This window comes from Myotis yumanensis, unplaced genomic scaffold (genome assembly GCF_028538775.1).
Source record: "Myotis yumanensis isolate MYYU_CA2020_CCGP unplaced genomic scaffold, mMyoYum1.0.hap1 SCAF_3, whole genome shotgun sequence".
NCBI lineage: Eukaryota > Metazoa > Chordata > Mammalia > Chiroptera > Vespertilionidae > Myotis > Myotis yumanensis.
Window position 1 is genome coordinate 19,986,989 of NW_027223754.1, and position 16,572 is coordinate 20,003,560.

Genomic DNA, 16,572 nt, shown 5'->3' on the forward strand with positions numbered 1-16,572 from the left:
CTAATTCTTACTTTGTTCTTCTTGTGTTAAGTTGTGATTATATTTTCTGCTTTCTTTATATTATTTCCACACTCTCAAGTTTTCTCTTCCTCTGTTCCTCCATTTTATTTATTTAGCAAGTCATAAGAAGAATAAGCATTTCATTTAGACAGAAATATTGATATATCTTTATTAGCAGTTAAATAAGGGGACGTTTTCTGAAGTTACTTCTTCCTTCTACTCCCACATCCCTATAGCACCTCAATGTAAGCTTACTACACAGCAATGGACATTGAGTTGTCAGATTGGTTAAGGATATACACTGTGAATAAGAGTAGGCTTGGGTTTTATTTTTATTTCTTTTACTTTTTAATTTTGAAATGATTATAGATTTACAGAAAGTTAAAAATACAGTACGGAGGGTCCCAATTAACTTTCACCAAGTTTCCCATAATGATTTTTTTTAAAAATATATATTTTATTGATTTTTTACAGAGAGGAAGGGAGAGAGATAGAGAGTTAGAAACATTGATGAGAGAGAAACATCGATCAGCTGCCTCCTGCACATCTTCCACTGGGGATGTGCCTGCAACCCAGGTACATGCCCTTGACCGGAATCGAACTTGGGACCCTTCAGTCCGCAGGCCGACGCTCTATACACTGAGCCAAACCGGTTTCGGCTCCCATAATGATTATATCTTGTGTATCTATAACACAATGTCAAAACAAAGAATGTGTGTATATAGTTTTATGTCATTTTGTCAAATGTGTAGATTGTTATATTCACCATTACAATCAGGATACAGAACTCTTCCATCACCATAAATGTCTATTAGTGCCATCATTTGGCCAATTTGCATGATGTATTATGGAAGCCTTATCATTCTTTAAATTTCTTTACCCTCTCCTATACATAATAGAATTGTCTTTAATATTTTCTCTACATATATTGAGACCCACATCAGATAACATTATGTTCTTTGCTTTGACTGTCAACATCCTATATAATAAAAGGGTAATATACAAATTGACCCTAACGGCAGAACAACCAGGAATGACCAGTCGCTATGACATGCACTGATCAACAAGGGGCAGATGCTCAATCCAGCAACTGCCCCCTGGAGGTCAGTGTGCTCCCACAGGGGGAGCTCTGCTCAGCCACAAGCCAGGCTGACGGGCTGATGGCTGCGAGCTCAGTGGTAGTGGCGGGAGTCTCTCCCACCTCCTCTGCAGCACTAAGGATGTCCAACTGTGGATTAGGCCCTCTCCCCGTGCGGGCCTAAGCAGTCAGCTGGACATCCCCCCGAGGGCTCCCGGGCTGCCAGAGGGATGTCTGACTGCTAGCTTAGGGCTCCCGGGCTGCAAGAGGGCACAGGCCGGCCTGAGGGACCCCCCGCAACCCTGCCCCGAGTGCATGAATTTTCATGCACTAGGCCTTCAGTCATTTATAAAACTCGAGAAAGAAAGTCTATTGAATTACTTTTATCTTTGCCCTTTCCATTGTTCTTTCTTTTTGATGTTCTAAGAATCCTTCTTTTACCATATCCTTTCAATTTTAAGGACTTTCTTTTGTCCTTTTTTTAAGGTAGGTCTCTTGTCAACAAATTCTCTTAGTGTTCCTTCATTTGAGAGTTTCTTGATTTCTCCTTTGTTCTTGAAGGACATTTTCACTGGGTGTGTAGTATTCTGTATTGTCAGTAATTTTCTTTCAGCATTTGAAAAAAATTGTGCCACTGTCTTATATAGTTTCCTATGAGAAATCCACTGTTACTCAAGTTGTTTTATTACAACAAGTAAGGTATAATCTCTCTTGCTACTTTCAAGATTTTTTCTTTTCCTTTTTGGTGGTTGTTGTTTGCTTTCTGAAGTTTATGATGTGTATTAGTGTGGAGTTCTTTGGATTTATCCTATTAGAAACCTTCTACACTTCTCAAATTTATAGGTTTGTATCATTTCTCAAATATGGAGAATTTTTAGCTATTATTTATTCAAGTACTTTTTCAACCTCAATCTATTTCTCCTCTCCTTCTGGAACTCCAGTGGCACAAGTATTAAGTCTTTTATTATAGTCTTATAGGTCTACAAGTTTCTTATTATTATTTCTTCCACTTATTATCTTTCTGTGTTTCAAATTGGGTTATTTCTATTGATCTATCTTTAAGTTTACTAATTTTTATCCTCTATTCTCTCCATTTTGTTACTGAGTCTCTCCATTGACTTTTTAAATTTCAGTTATTATATTTTTCATTTCTAAATTACATTTGGTTCTTCTTTATATCTTCTATTTATTTGATAAGACTGTTTTTCCCCCATTTGTTTCAGGCATGTTTGTAACAAATTGCTTGTTGAAGCATTTTTTTATGATTCTTGTTAGATAATCAAAAACTTGGTATCATTTTGGTGTTGTCATCTGTTGATTGTCTTTTCTCATTTAAGTTAAAATTATCTTGGTTCCTGGAAGGGGATGAGTGATTTTTTTTTTAAATCCTGGACATTTTAGGTATTATGAGATCCTGCAAGTTATTTAAATATTCTGTTTTAGCAGACTTCTTCTGATAGTGTGTTGGTGGGGCAAGAGGAGGTACCACAATATTAGTGCCAGTTGGAGGTGGAAGTCCAGATTTCTCACTAGACCTACTTTGATACTTGAGGAAACAGAGGAGTACCTTGCTCCTGCTTGTTAGTGGTGGGATTTCAGGCTCCTCATCAGCCTAAAACGTCCCTGGCTAGAATGTGTTACTATTCCCCTTGTAGTCTCCAGTTACGATGTAAGTTGGGAAAAGCCACATTTCTTCTGGGTAATATTGGAATTTCCAGTTTCCCACTTGGCTGTCTCAGTGATATGATCACAGTGAGGGTTTGAAGAGTGCCTGTTACTGCTTGTTACCCTTGTCAAAAATCAACTGAACATAGATGTATAGATTTATCAGTGTTTTTAAGAGAACAGAATATATTAATACTAGAGGCCCAGTGCATGAAATTTGTGCATGGGCAGGGGTCCCCCCAGCCCAGCCTGCACCCTCTCCAATCTGAGATATCCCTCTCACAATCCTGGACCGCTGGCTCCTAATCGCTCACCTGCCTGCCTGCCTGGTTGCCCCTAACTACCCCCCACCCCCGCCGGCCTGGTCACCTCTTACTGCCCCCCCGTCAGCCTGGTCACCCCCAACTGCACCCCTTGTTGGCCTGTCATTACCAACTGCCCCCCCTGCTGGCCTGGTCACCCCTCACAGCCCCCCTGCCAGCCTGGTCACCCCACACAGCATGCTGTTCAGTCATTGGGTCATCCCTCACTAACCCCCTTGCTGGCTTGGTCGCCCCACACAGCTTGTTTATTCAGTCATTTGGTCATCCCTCACTAATTCCCCTGCCAGCCTGATCATAGGCAGCCATCTTGTGAGGGTGTGAAGGTTAATTTGCATATTACCTCTTTATTATATAGGTTTGTTAAATTCTAATTTTTTTTTTTTTACTTTTTATTTAGTACTATTTTTTAAAAAATATATTTTATTGATTTTTTACAGAGAGGAAGGGAGAGAGATAGAGAGTTAGAAACATCGATGAGAGAGAAACATCGATCAGCTGCCTCCTGCACACCTCCTACTGGGGATGTGCCCGCAACCCAGGTACATGCCCTTGACCAGAATCAAACCTGGGACCTTTCAGTCCGCAGGCCGACGCTCTATCCAATGAACCAAACCGGTTTCGGCTAGTACTATTTTTTTAGAGCCAGTCTAAGAAATCTTTCCCTACACAAAGGTTGCAAATATTTCTCCTTGGTTCTAATTAATTTTTATGTATGAAGTTGCGGTCAAGGCTCATTTTTTTTCCATATCCCTTCTTCCCAACACCATTTATTGAAAAAAATTATTTGAAGATTATCAAAAAGATTATTCAATACCATGATGTTTTTGTTGAAAGCAATCGCTATATATGTGTGGGTGTTTTTTGGACTCTTTCTTTCTATTGATTTAAAGTCTATTTTTGACCAATCCCATATTATCCTATATAATAAAAGGGTAATATGCAAATTGACCCTAGCAGCAGAACAACTGGGAACGACTGGTCACTATGACACATACTGACCACCAGGTGGCAAACGCTCAATGCAGGAGCTGCCCCCAGTGGTCAATGCACTCCCATAGGGGGAGCTCTGCTCAGCCACAAGCCAGGCTGACGGCTGCCAGCACAGCGATGGTGGTGGGAGCCTCTCCTGCCTCCTCAGCAGCACTAAGGATGTCCGACTGCAGCTTAGGCCTGCTCCCCGCTGGCAAGGGGACATCCCCCAAGGGCTGCTGGGCTGCCAGAGGTATGTCTGCCAGCTTAGGCCCAATACCCCCGGGGAGTGGGCCTAAGCCAGCAGGTGGTCATCCCTGGAGGGGTCCTAGACTGCAAGAGGGCACAGGCTGGGCTGAGGGACCCCCCTGAGTGCACAAATTTTTGTGCAACAGGCCTCTAGTCTATATATATAAAAGCCTAAGGAACCGTGTGACTGTTCGACTGTTCAACCGGTAGCTATGATACACACTGACCACCAGGGGGCAGGTGCTCAACACAGGAGCTGCCAAGCTGCAGTGACTTGGCAGCTGTGGTTCTGGGTGACACACCTAAAACCAGAGAAGAGGGTGAATGATTCTGGGGTGTGACACCCGAGAACCACCCTCTCGCAATCCAGGACCCCTCATAGGATGTCAGAGAGCCATTTTTGGCCTGAAACTCACAGGCCAGGCCAAGGGACCCCACCAGTGCATGAATTCATGCATCAGGTCTCTAGTTTGATTATAAAAGCTTTATAGTAAATCTTGAAGTCAAATAATAAATAAAAAATCCTCCAACTTTGTCTTCTTCAAATTGTTTTGGCTATTCTATGATTTTATCAGTTGGTCAATATCAATCTGAAATTTTCTGGGATTTGGATTGTTATTGTGGTTAATCTATATATCAATTTTGGAAGAATAAATATCTTAATATTGTTTTATACTCATAAAATGATATTTCTCTCCATTTATTTATATGTTCTTTAATTTCCCAGTGATATTTATAGTTTTCAATGTAGGGATGTTGTACAATTTTATCAAATTTATTTATAAACACTTTATTTGTTCCCTTTTTGTGTGCTCTTAAAATACCATTTTAAACTTTTATCTTTAGTTATTTGTTGCTAATATAGAAATATAATTGGTGTTTTGATGTTGCTAACTTCACTTTTTACTTATTGTAGATTTTTTTGGTAAATCTTTAGATTTTTCCACATAGCGAATCATGTCAAATGCAAGTAAAAAGTCTTTCATCCTTCCTTCCTTCCTTCCTTCCTTCCTTCCTTCCTTCCTTCAGACTTTCTGAATTTTATTTGCTTTGCTTGCCTTACTAAACTTTAGGAAATTTAATATAATACTGAATAGAGTAGTGAGAGTAAATTCTTACCTTGCTCCCAATCTTGGAGACTCATTTATTTCAGCATTAGGTATTAAGTATGATCTTAGCTATAGATAATTGTACATGCTATTTATCATGTTGAAATTTCTTTCTCATGATAGTGGTTGTGTTTGTTTGTTTTGAAGAAGTGTTAAAATTTGCCAAATAAATCTTTTACAATTTATTAACCTCTTGGTTTTTCAAGAACTAAGAAAAATGTGTTAGGATTTCCTAATTTAATTGTATTTCCATTAACCTTTTCTTATATTGACAACATTTTGACCTATCTACACTAATAAAAGAGAAACATGCAAATTGGTGTCACCCTGCTACGCCCACCAGCCAAACAGAGCAGCTATGCAAATTAACCCAACAAAGATGGCTGTTAATTTGCATATGCAGGCGTGGAATGAAGACTGAAGACTGAAGACTGAAGACTGAAGACTGAAGAGGCTTGGCTTCTCTGCTACAGCTGCAGCAGAAAAGCCAAGACTTGCTGCGGCCGCAGTGGAGAAGCCTAGCCTCGAGGCTTGGCTTCTCAGCTGCGGCCAGACCAAAGGCCTGGGTCCAGGATGCTGGAGGAAAACTGCTGCCAGCAGCCAGGGGAAAGAACGCCTATTGCGCAAATCATCCTGCAATGGGCTTCTAGTGTTTAAATAATGTACTACATGGTGCACGAAGATTTCTAAAATTTATATATTACTAGAGGCCCAGTGCACAAAAATTTGTGCACTCAGGGGGGTCTCTCAGCCCGGCCTGTGCCCTCACACAGTCTGGGAACCCTCAGGGGATGTCCACCTGCTGGCTTAGGCCCGCTCCCCGGGAGATCAGGCTTAAACTGGCAGTCAGACATCCATCTGGCAGCCCAGGAGCCCTTGGGGGATGTCCACTTGCCAGCGGGGAACAGGCCTAAGCTGTGATTGGACATCCTTAGTGCTGCTGAGGAGGTAGGAGAAGCTCCCACCACCACCGCTGTACTGGCAGCCATTAGCCTGGCTTGTGGCTGAGCAGAGCTCCCCCTATGGGAGTGCATTGACCACTGGGGGCAGCTCCTGCATTGAGCGTCTGCCCCCTGGTGGTCAGTGTTTGTCATAGTGACTGGTCATTCCCAGTCGTTCTGCTGTTAGGGTTAATTTGCATATTACCCTTTTATTATATAGGATAGAGGCCTGGTGCACGGGTGGGGGCTGGCTGGTTTAACCTGAAGGGTGTCCCAGATCAGGGTGGGGGTCCTTCTGGGGTGCCTGGCCAGCCTGGGTGAGGGGCTGATGGCCATTTTCAGGCTGGCCACGCCTACTGGCGACCCAAGCTCCCAGCCTCTCCATTTTTTCTTTTTTTTTTCCCTGGGATTTATTTATCTTCTATAATTGAAACTTTATAGTCTTGAGCAGAGGCCATGGCAGGCTGGAAGCAGGTATCTGGGATTTATTTATCTTGTATAATTGAAATTTTGTAGCCTTGAGCATAGCCCAGGGCTGGCCAGGGAAGGCGGGAAGCTTGGCTTCCTCCATCGCTGGGGGCAACCCAAGCCTCCTCCTTGCTCCAGCTCAGTGGCCGCTGCCATCTTAGTTGTGTTAATTTGCATACTCGCTCCTGATTGGCTGGTGGGTGTGGCTGGTGGGCATGGCTTGAGCATAGTGGAGGGATGGTTAATTTGCATGTTTCTCTTTTATTATGTAGGATAACAGGATACTAGAGGCCCAGTGCATGAAATTCATGCACAGGTTATGGTCCCTAGGGCTGGCCTGCGATTAGGGCCAATTGGGGCCTTCCAGCTGCCGGCCGGGGCCTTCCTTCCCCTTGCTGCAGGCTGCCAGCTGGGGCCTTCCTTTGTTCTGAGCCACCCTCTGGTGGTCAGTGCACATCATAGCAAGCGGTCAAACTCTCAGTTGGTCTAACTCCTGAGGGGACAGTTTGCATATTAACCTTTTATTATATAGGATATTTTTCACAATAAAATAGTACAATTTTAAACTTACTTATTTTTTAAACTTAATTCCAACTTGTTTGGTATTGATACTATATATTCTATTCCCTCATATCTTTTTCACTTCCTTTTAATTCAACATGCATTTTTTATTCAACACAAAAGCTTTTCCCTTGTAATAAGTACTTTAGATTTACAGCTAGAATTTATGCACACAATTAATATGCAAGATGTGATAGATACAATGACAAAATGAAAGGAACTTGGCTTTGAAGAAATAGTGGACATGCAGCCTTTCAAGAACAAATAGAACAAATAGAATAGATCAAGAATTATGCCTTAAAAGAAATTACAATTAAATTCCCAAAGCAAAAATAATACAGCCCATATTCTCTAAATATAATGCAATAAAATCAGAAGTTTAGAATATCTATGCAGATAAAACTTCAACAGAATTTATTCTTCTAAATAAATTTTGAAAAAAGACAAAGTCTAAACAGAAATAACAACTACTTTGATAGTAAAAGACATTATTGAGAGCACATATTAAAAGATGTAGTATCTGTCCAAAGTCATATTGAGCTGACAAATGAGAACATTAAAAAATATATTTTTTAAAATAGAAATATAATACAAATAAATTATGTGTGTATAAGTAAGAAGCTAGAACAAGCAAAGCTAAAATTGAGATAAAACTAGAAACTAAGTGAAAAAACAGGAATAAGAAATAGAGGTAATCAATAAAAATAAAAATGCACTCTTTAAAATTATCAATAAAATGGACAAATTTGGGTAACTTTCACCAATAGAAATAGCAACAAAAAATAGTATGAATGCTAAATATAGTGTCAACTTAAATGTTATGTTAAAAATTGAACACCTAGCCGAAACCGGTTTGGCTCAGTGGATGGAGCGTCGGCCTGCGGACTGGAGGGTCCCGGGTTCGGTTCCGGTCGGGGGCATGTGCCTGGGTTGCGGGCACATCCCCGGTGGGAGATGTGCAGGAGGCGGCTGATCGATGTTTCTCTCTCATCGATGTTTCTGGCTCTCTATCTCTCTCCCTTCCTCTCTGTAAAAAATCAATAAAATATATAAAAAAAAAAAAAAAAAAAAAAAAAAAAAAAAAAAATTGAACACCTTAATAAAAATAATTTTCTTGATACAAATTACCAAAGTTCGCTTAAAGAATACTAGAAAATGTTGATAGTATAAGGTGGAAATATTGGAAACTTATTTCCTCTGAGAAGGTGAAAACAGGATCAGAATATTTTATGAATGAGCCTAATTTCATTTCTAAAAAAGAAATAATTTCCATGTAATACATGTTTTTTTGAATGACAGAAAGGAATAGAATCTTTCTCAAAGCACTAGGTGGGTGTAATAATAGCACTGATATCAAAACTGAATAAAAATAACACATAAAAGAAAGCTCATGAACCAAGATGTGAAAATCATAAATAAACTATTACCAAATTAATTTTAGGGATTTTTAGCAGGCTACTAATATATTATGCTCAAAAAGTACATGCTCTGATTACAAAAGTTTTTAGATTATGAAACATGTTGCATTAATGTAATTAGTACATTAACAAATTAAGGGAGAAAAATAAATATCTCAATATGGCCAAATGAATCATTTGATTTATTATACGTGTTATTGATTTATAAAAGGAAGCTCTTAGTAAGCTAGTTATAGATATAAAACTTTTACAATTTGGCTTTCAAAGTCTATCAGAAACCTTAAGAAAACATCATAAAGAATAGGGAAATATTTTAAGTATGGTAGAATAATATACCTCCCTCCAAAAAAAATCTCAAACCCCACAACCTGTGACTATGTTACCTCACATGGTAAAAGTGACTTTGCAGATGGGTTTCAGTTAAGGGTCTTGAGATAGGGAGATTATTCTGGAATTTCTGGGTGACAGAAAGCCAGAGAATGAAGGCAATGTGATGATGGCAACAAGGGTTGGAGTGAGGTAAAGAAGGAGCCTTGAGCCAAGGAATGGCTGGTAGAGGCAGGAACAGATTCTCCCTGGGAGCCTCGAGGAGGAACCAGCCCTGCTAACATCTTGATTACAGCCCATAAGACTATTTTGGAATCTGATCTCCTGTAAAAGAATATATTTAGGTTTTAAGTCACAAAGTTCATAGTAATTTGTTACAGTAGTACCAGAAAAACTAATACCAAAAGAAGCTGCAATAATTCAGAAATGAGAAGAGAATCCCTTTTATTATGTTAATAAGTTGGTATTTATTGGAGATATTAGAGTATGCAATACAATGAGATTAAAAGAATGTATGTCTGTGTGTACATACACGTATACACATACAATATATGAAAAAGACAAAGTGTCTAAAAAAAATCAATGAGAATCAATGGAAAAAATATCAGAACTAGTGAGAGTCCAGGAAAGTAGCCAGATAAAAAAGCAATACTGAAAAATCAATAACTTTCTTATATACTAGCAATGACTGATTTTAAATGTAATAGAAAAATGGGCCCCATTTAGAATAGCTACAAAGCATGATTCAGTGTGATCAGAAGCTTGTAAAACCTATTAAAAAAAACTATTCAAATTTACTGAAGGTCATAAAGCAGGACCTGAAAAAGGGGAAAAGATACTTATGTTCCTGGTTAAAGAGTTTTCAGTGTGTGAAAGAAACATATTCTCCCAAATTTATTCTTCTTATTAAGATTAATCTGACAATTAAAATCTATGATGCTTTTAAATTGATTATAGAGAAAAATTTGCACAGAGTTAAGACAATATTAGAAAGACCAACTAGCAACTAGTCCTGCCAAATATAAAAATCATGTAGAATTAGAGCAATTTAAACAGTTTCTTTGTTATAGAAAACAATAAGAAAATTGATAGTACAGAATATAAAATTAAAAAATGTTCATGTTTTTATGAGAACTCAACTTACCAAAACTTTCACTTATGTAAAATATGGAATACATTACATTGATACTTTGACAACTGTTTATCATTTGGAAAATTTTATTTATCTCCCTCCATAATCTCATTAAAACATAACTTACTAAAAATGGATTCAAGAACTCGAGAACACCTCTCTAAAGCTTTTAGAAGAAAATGCAGATAAATATTAGATTTTCTTAGGTATGTATAGATTGTCCCATGCATCAATATATTAATTTTATAATCATTTCATCAATTTCATTAAATAATTGTGTCAGTTTTTACTTATTTTAATATTATTTATTTATTTATTTATTTATTTATTTATTTTTAAACCTTGCCAAGACAAGGCCACCAAAAATTTTGGTTGCCTCCCCCCCCCAAAAAAATGGGAGAGAGAGAGATGTGTGTCAATTTTTAAAAGATGTATTTTCCAATCACATTGTTCAAATATTTTTGTATTCTTACTGATTTGGCTATAAGCTTGAGCTATCAATTATTGAGAAATGTGTAATAAGTTTCTCACTATAATTATGTATTTATTTATTCTCACTTCTGCCAAGTTTTGCTTTTTGTATTTTAAGTCTAGATGTTCATGGAAATATAAACTTTAACCGTTGTGTCCTTATCCATAGGGTATGTTTTTTATAAGTTGCCTTTAGTTTTTTTTTTAATACTAGTCTCATAATCATTGTCTTTTAATTGAGACATATATTACAGTTATATTATTTAAGTATCATATATTTGAATTTGTGTATTCCATCTTACTGTTTGTTCACTTTTTATCTCATCAGTTAATCACTTGAATAGTATTTGATAAAATAGATTATACAGTTAATTTCTTAATCTCATAGTTAAAAATTAAATTGTAAGTATAAAGTATAGGATTTAAAACAAGAAATGCATACTTTTTTAAAAAATATATTTTATTGATTTTTTACAGAGAGGAAGGGAGAGAGATAGAGAGTTAGAAACATCGATGAGAGAGAAACATCGATCAGCTGCCACCTGCACATCTCCCACTGGGGATGTGCCCGCAACCCAGGTACATGCCCTTGACCGGAATCGAACCTGGGACCTTTCAGTCCGCAGGCCGACGCTCTATCCACTGAGCCAAACCAGTTGCGGCCAGAAATGCATACTTTAAAGAACAGTGATACTATGAACTCTGGGAACTAAGCTGGTATTTTTTTTTTAAATATATTTTATTGATTTTTTACAGAGAGGAAGGGAGAGAGTTAGAGAGTTAGAAACATCGATGAGAGAGAGAAACATTGATCAGCTGCCTCCTGCACACCTCCTGTTGGGGATGTGCCCGCAACCCAGGCACATGCCCTTGACCGGGATCGAACCTGGGACCTTTCAGTCCGCAGGCCGACGCTCTATCCACTGAGCCAAACCGGTTTCGGCTAAGCTGGTATTTTTAATGAATTTATTAGTTCCAGAATGATAATGAGATATGAAAGTTCAGGACTGTTAGGAAGCAAAGGTTAGAAGGGAATTATTTGCTATTTTCAAATACTGAAGTTGATATTCTGATTGCGTGTCCTCATCCTCTAGTAATAAATTTTGAATAAGCTATGTCTAATCATTAGGATAAATTTATTTTTGTTTCCTACTATGTATTTAAACCTGCTATGTAGGGCTTATTCCTAGCCTCACACTTGGGGAGAAAATAGATCAGGTTCCCATGACTCTTGTGTTCTCTCTGTTAAAATCTTATGGCCAAAATTTATGAACAGCTTTAATTGGTAACTTTGTTTTTACAGTTTGAAAGAACACTCAAACTTTGAACTTGGTCTTTTATTTTATATTCTTCCCTCTTTATTTGGGTCAGCTGTGGGTTGTACCATTGCCTTGAGTGTGTCTGTGGATTTTTCCCTTCTTTGTCTTCGCAATGTTTCTCCTTTGTTCTCATCCTGCTGACTGTGGTTTAGGACCCTATCAGGGTCATTTCCAGGGAAAGAGGAGGAAAGGACTTTCTTTGACCCGTGTCATGGCTGGGGGCTTCTGCTCTTTGGCTCTGTCAGCTATTTAGCATTGACCCTCCCAAGCATGCTTCCATAGGTTTACAGAGGCTCCTATTGGAAACATTGAACTTATTGTTCTTAGACTTGGCACCACACTTTTTTCAACTGGCTGCTTCTGTTCCAGTCCTGTTTGTTTCTTGACAATTCCCTCTACACAGATGCTCTTAAGTTTCCTTAGCTAAATAGAGACAATTTCTTGCTTTTACATTGATCAGTGAAGTAATGTTCATTGTAACCTTCTCCTAAACTTAGAGAATATATAACAACTTCTATGAGTAATCCAGGATTAATTCTTTTTTTTTTTGACTCCAGGTAAAAGTGAAAGCACTGTTTTCTCTTCTCACTTTTTTATTGGATTGAGGAGACAGTGCTTTCAAATCCTCCAGAAATCCTTCGTATGACTTCTGACATCTTCAACAACCTGTTTTCATTTGATGTTCATGAGTTTCCCTATTAATTCTGGGAAGCTACTTTGAGATATTTGCTTTATCGCTCTCATAATATGCTTTGGTACCAGTCATCATTTATATTTTAGCTAGCTCCTCAGCTAAAACTGCCAAGTAATATTCATTCACTCATTCATCCATTCATTCATTCATGTATGCATATATATTTCACAAATTTTGATTATTTACTATGCGCTAAGCACTACTTTTGACACTGACAAAAGAAAAGATAAAGGGCAAATTTCTGCCTTCTTTGTAGAGAGAGGTGATAATAAGATTATATATACTATATTATATATTAGATTGTGGTAAATAAATGCCTAAAATAAATCAGAAAAGAAAAATAAGAGGTGGGATGGGGATATGGAGACAATTTTAAATAGAGTGATCACTAGATAATGATCTGAGAGAAGAGCTATATGCAAAGAGTGTTGTAGACAAATAGAACTGAAGTGAGAGCACACTTGACCTGCTTGAAGAACAAAAAAAGGCCAATGGCTAGAATATCATGACAGATGGGCAGAGTTTAAGAAAATTAAGGCACAGAATAAATTGTGGAGATAGTATATAGAGAGACCTGAACACTATACTTTTTCTTCCCCTGAGTGACAAAGGAAAGCACTAGAAGGATTAGAATAGAGGAATGACTGTTGACTCAAAGTTTTTAAGTGATCATTCTGCCTTTGTATAAAAATAAACTGTAAGGAAGATAAATGTAGAAGCAAGAGATTAATTAGAAAGCTATTGTAATATGTGAGGCAAGAGATAATGATAGATTGAATCAGGGAAGTAGCAGAGATAGTAAAATATAAGGTCAGGTTAGGGATATATTTTGAAAGTAGATGCAAGAGGGTTTGCTGACAAATTTGATGTGGAGTATGAGAGAAAGAGAGGAGGTAAAGGTAATAACAAGGTTTTTGGTCTAAGCAATTGAAAGAATTAATTATAATTAATGAACATGAGAGGAGAAGTAGATTGATGGGGGCTTCAACAAGCTAGTGAATAAGGCCACTGGTTCATTTTTATTTTTGTACATTTAAGTTAATTTACTAAATATATATCTTATTGGAGGTGTTGAGTAGGCTGTTAGAATCCAGAGTTCGAAGTATAGTGGAGAGGTCTTAACTCAAAACATTAATTAGAGAGTCATCAGAGTATGCATGACAGAATTGGATCAACAAGGGAGGGAGTAAAAATAGAGAAATAGAGAAGAGAAGAGGTTTAGGGATTGAACCCAAGTCACACAAAAGGGCAGAACTATGAGGAGGCACCAGCAAACTGACTGTAGGCATGACCAATGAGATAAGAAGAAAACAAAAAGACAGGAGTCCAGGATGCCAACATAATATTGTAGGATGTGTAGTCATAGAAGGATTAGAGTAGAGGAGGTAAGTGGGGACCTAGGCTTCTATGTCCCTGGCCTAAGCTGTAATAAAAAGCATAATGAGATTAATCCTGGTGACTCAAGACAGATAGACACTGAGTTTCTGAGTGTTGGGGGTGAAAAGGAAGAGAAAAAAGACTTTCTCCTCCCTCTTCCTGAAGTAGGCTTAGGAACCTGTGGGTAGGTTTCACTCTGAGATCAGGACTTCTTTGTGATCCTTGCTGATAAGTGTAGGAATCTTATTTTAATTCTCTTTCTCATTCAGAGTATGCCCCAGAATTTTTAAAAAATTTACATTAGCCAAAACCGGTTTGGCTCAGTGGATAGAGCGTCGGCCTGTGGACCGAAAGGTCCCGGGTTCGATTCCGGTTAAGGGCATGTACCTTGGTTGCGGGCACGTCCCCAGTGGGTGATGTGCAGGAGGCAGCTGATCGATGTTTCTAACTCTCTATCTCTCTCCCTTCCTCTCTGTAAAAAATCAATAAAATATATTAAAAAAAAAATAAAAATAAAAATTTACATTATATTGAGTTACAATTAGTTTTTAGAATTTATGCTCTAGAATAATACATACCATTTGACTTTGGTTCGATTTTATTTTTACATCATTTGATTAGTTTATAATCATGGTCATAAATCTATTTCTGCTTTTTCAATCCATAAATATTGCAGAATGATTAGATGAAGTTTAACATGGCACAGACTTCACCCATATTTTGAGTACTGGAAAATATGGAGAAAGAATGCTTCTTATTTACAGTGTTATTTATTCTAGCTATAACTATTGATTAATATAGGAATTAATAAAGAAAAACGTAGTATGAATTTTGACCCAGTCAAGGGACACTCCTAAGGAGTGTTGCAAAGGAGAGATGATCTTGAAATTATTAAATAGAATCTAATGTTTGATTTTAAAGACAGTTCATATTGTACAGCATTGACTAAGATTTGAAACTGAGAGAACTGAGCCGTACTGTCTCACACATTCTGTTAGCATTTCTCGTTTGTGTTTGTTGATGTCAAGTGCACCGTTCTGACAGGTGGCTCGTCGAGGTCCTCTTCCCCGTGCTTCTCCTTCAGTAGAAGTGGCAGCCGGAGATGAGGTAGAAGAACCCAGCAAAACAAGAGACAGATACTAAAACTCTCTACGTGTCAATAATGGATTATGTCAGGGTCAAGAAGAGAATTGGGGGACATAATTTGAAAAGTTGTGTTAGGGTTGTATGTGAGGAATCAGTTTTATTGGTCTTACTTTAGTGTGAATTTCAACATAATCAAAAGTCAGAAAACAATGTCCTTAGACATATTAGTAATTCCAAGTTAGTAAGGACTTAAATTCTGACAGGGTTATAAGATCTGGTTGGCATTTGTTTCCTTTGATCCCTTCCTCAGCAAGTTCAGGTCATGCACACACCCCTTTCTTGTTCTTTATTTCCTGGATTTCAATCATTGCCAACAGCAGTACAATCTGATTTGTATGTGCTCTAACTGCCAGTGCCTCATTAATTTATTTGAGAAATATTTATGGAAATTTTTTATGCCCAGGTACTATTCTAGTCACTGGTGATTTAGCAGTTAAACAAGATGGTTAAAGTCCCTGATCTTATAGATCCATCCATTATAGTGTGTTTGCTGACAGGAGGGGAGTAGAAACAATAAATATTTAAGTAAATAATATGCAGACTTGACATATTAACAACAGGAAATCCAAATTTTTTATGAATCACATATAGTCATGCACCTGTGAAAGATATGTGATCACACAGCCAGGAGGAACCTAAAGGATATGTGATATAAATTATTTTTCTCACTTCATTAGAAGAAAATTTGAGACAGAGATGGTGATGATACATTGTATAAAGTCAAGCTGAAGTAGGGAACTTAGCAATTACTACTAAATCAAATCAAGATATATATTCAACTTAAAGGATATGTTAACCCTCACTAATAATCAAAACCTTGGGCAAACCTTTACAATTATCCAACTACCTAAGCTATGTAAAAACTCCAATCATATGTATCAACATTAACCCTTTGTAGTGTAATTATTGGTAATCCTTTGATGTTTTAAAGCCCTCATGTTTTTTGTTCCACTTTTTAATTATAAATGGTTACCTGCCTTTCTTTTACAGACAAAAGAGTGACAGAAATATGCAAGTTCCTGAAATTAGAAATAGATCTGGGATATGAGTGACTTCTAATAAGAGTCTATCTTGATGTGGAAGTACATTTTAAGATCAGATCACTGAATCTGAAACAAGAGTCCAATGTTTACTGTACTTTCTTACAAGCTAAGAGCCTTTAGTAAACTGGCCTCTAAACTGTCCACATCTGAGATTATACTTACTGTACAGTAGCTATTTTTAAAATCGCTTCTGTCGACTAATTCTGTCCTCATGCTACCAGAGGAAATAGGATCTTGCGATAACATGGGGAAGACATTTCAGGTACATCATGAAGGAGGATT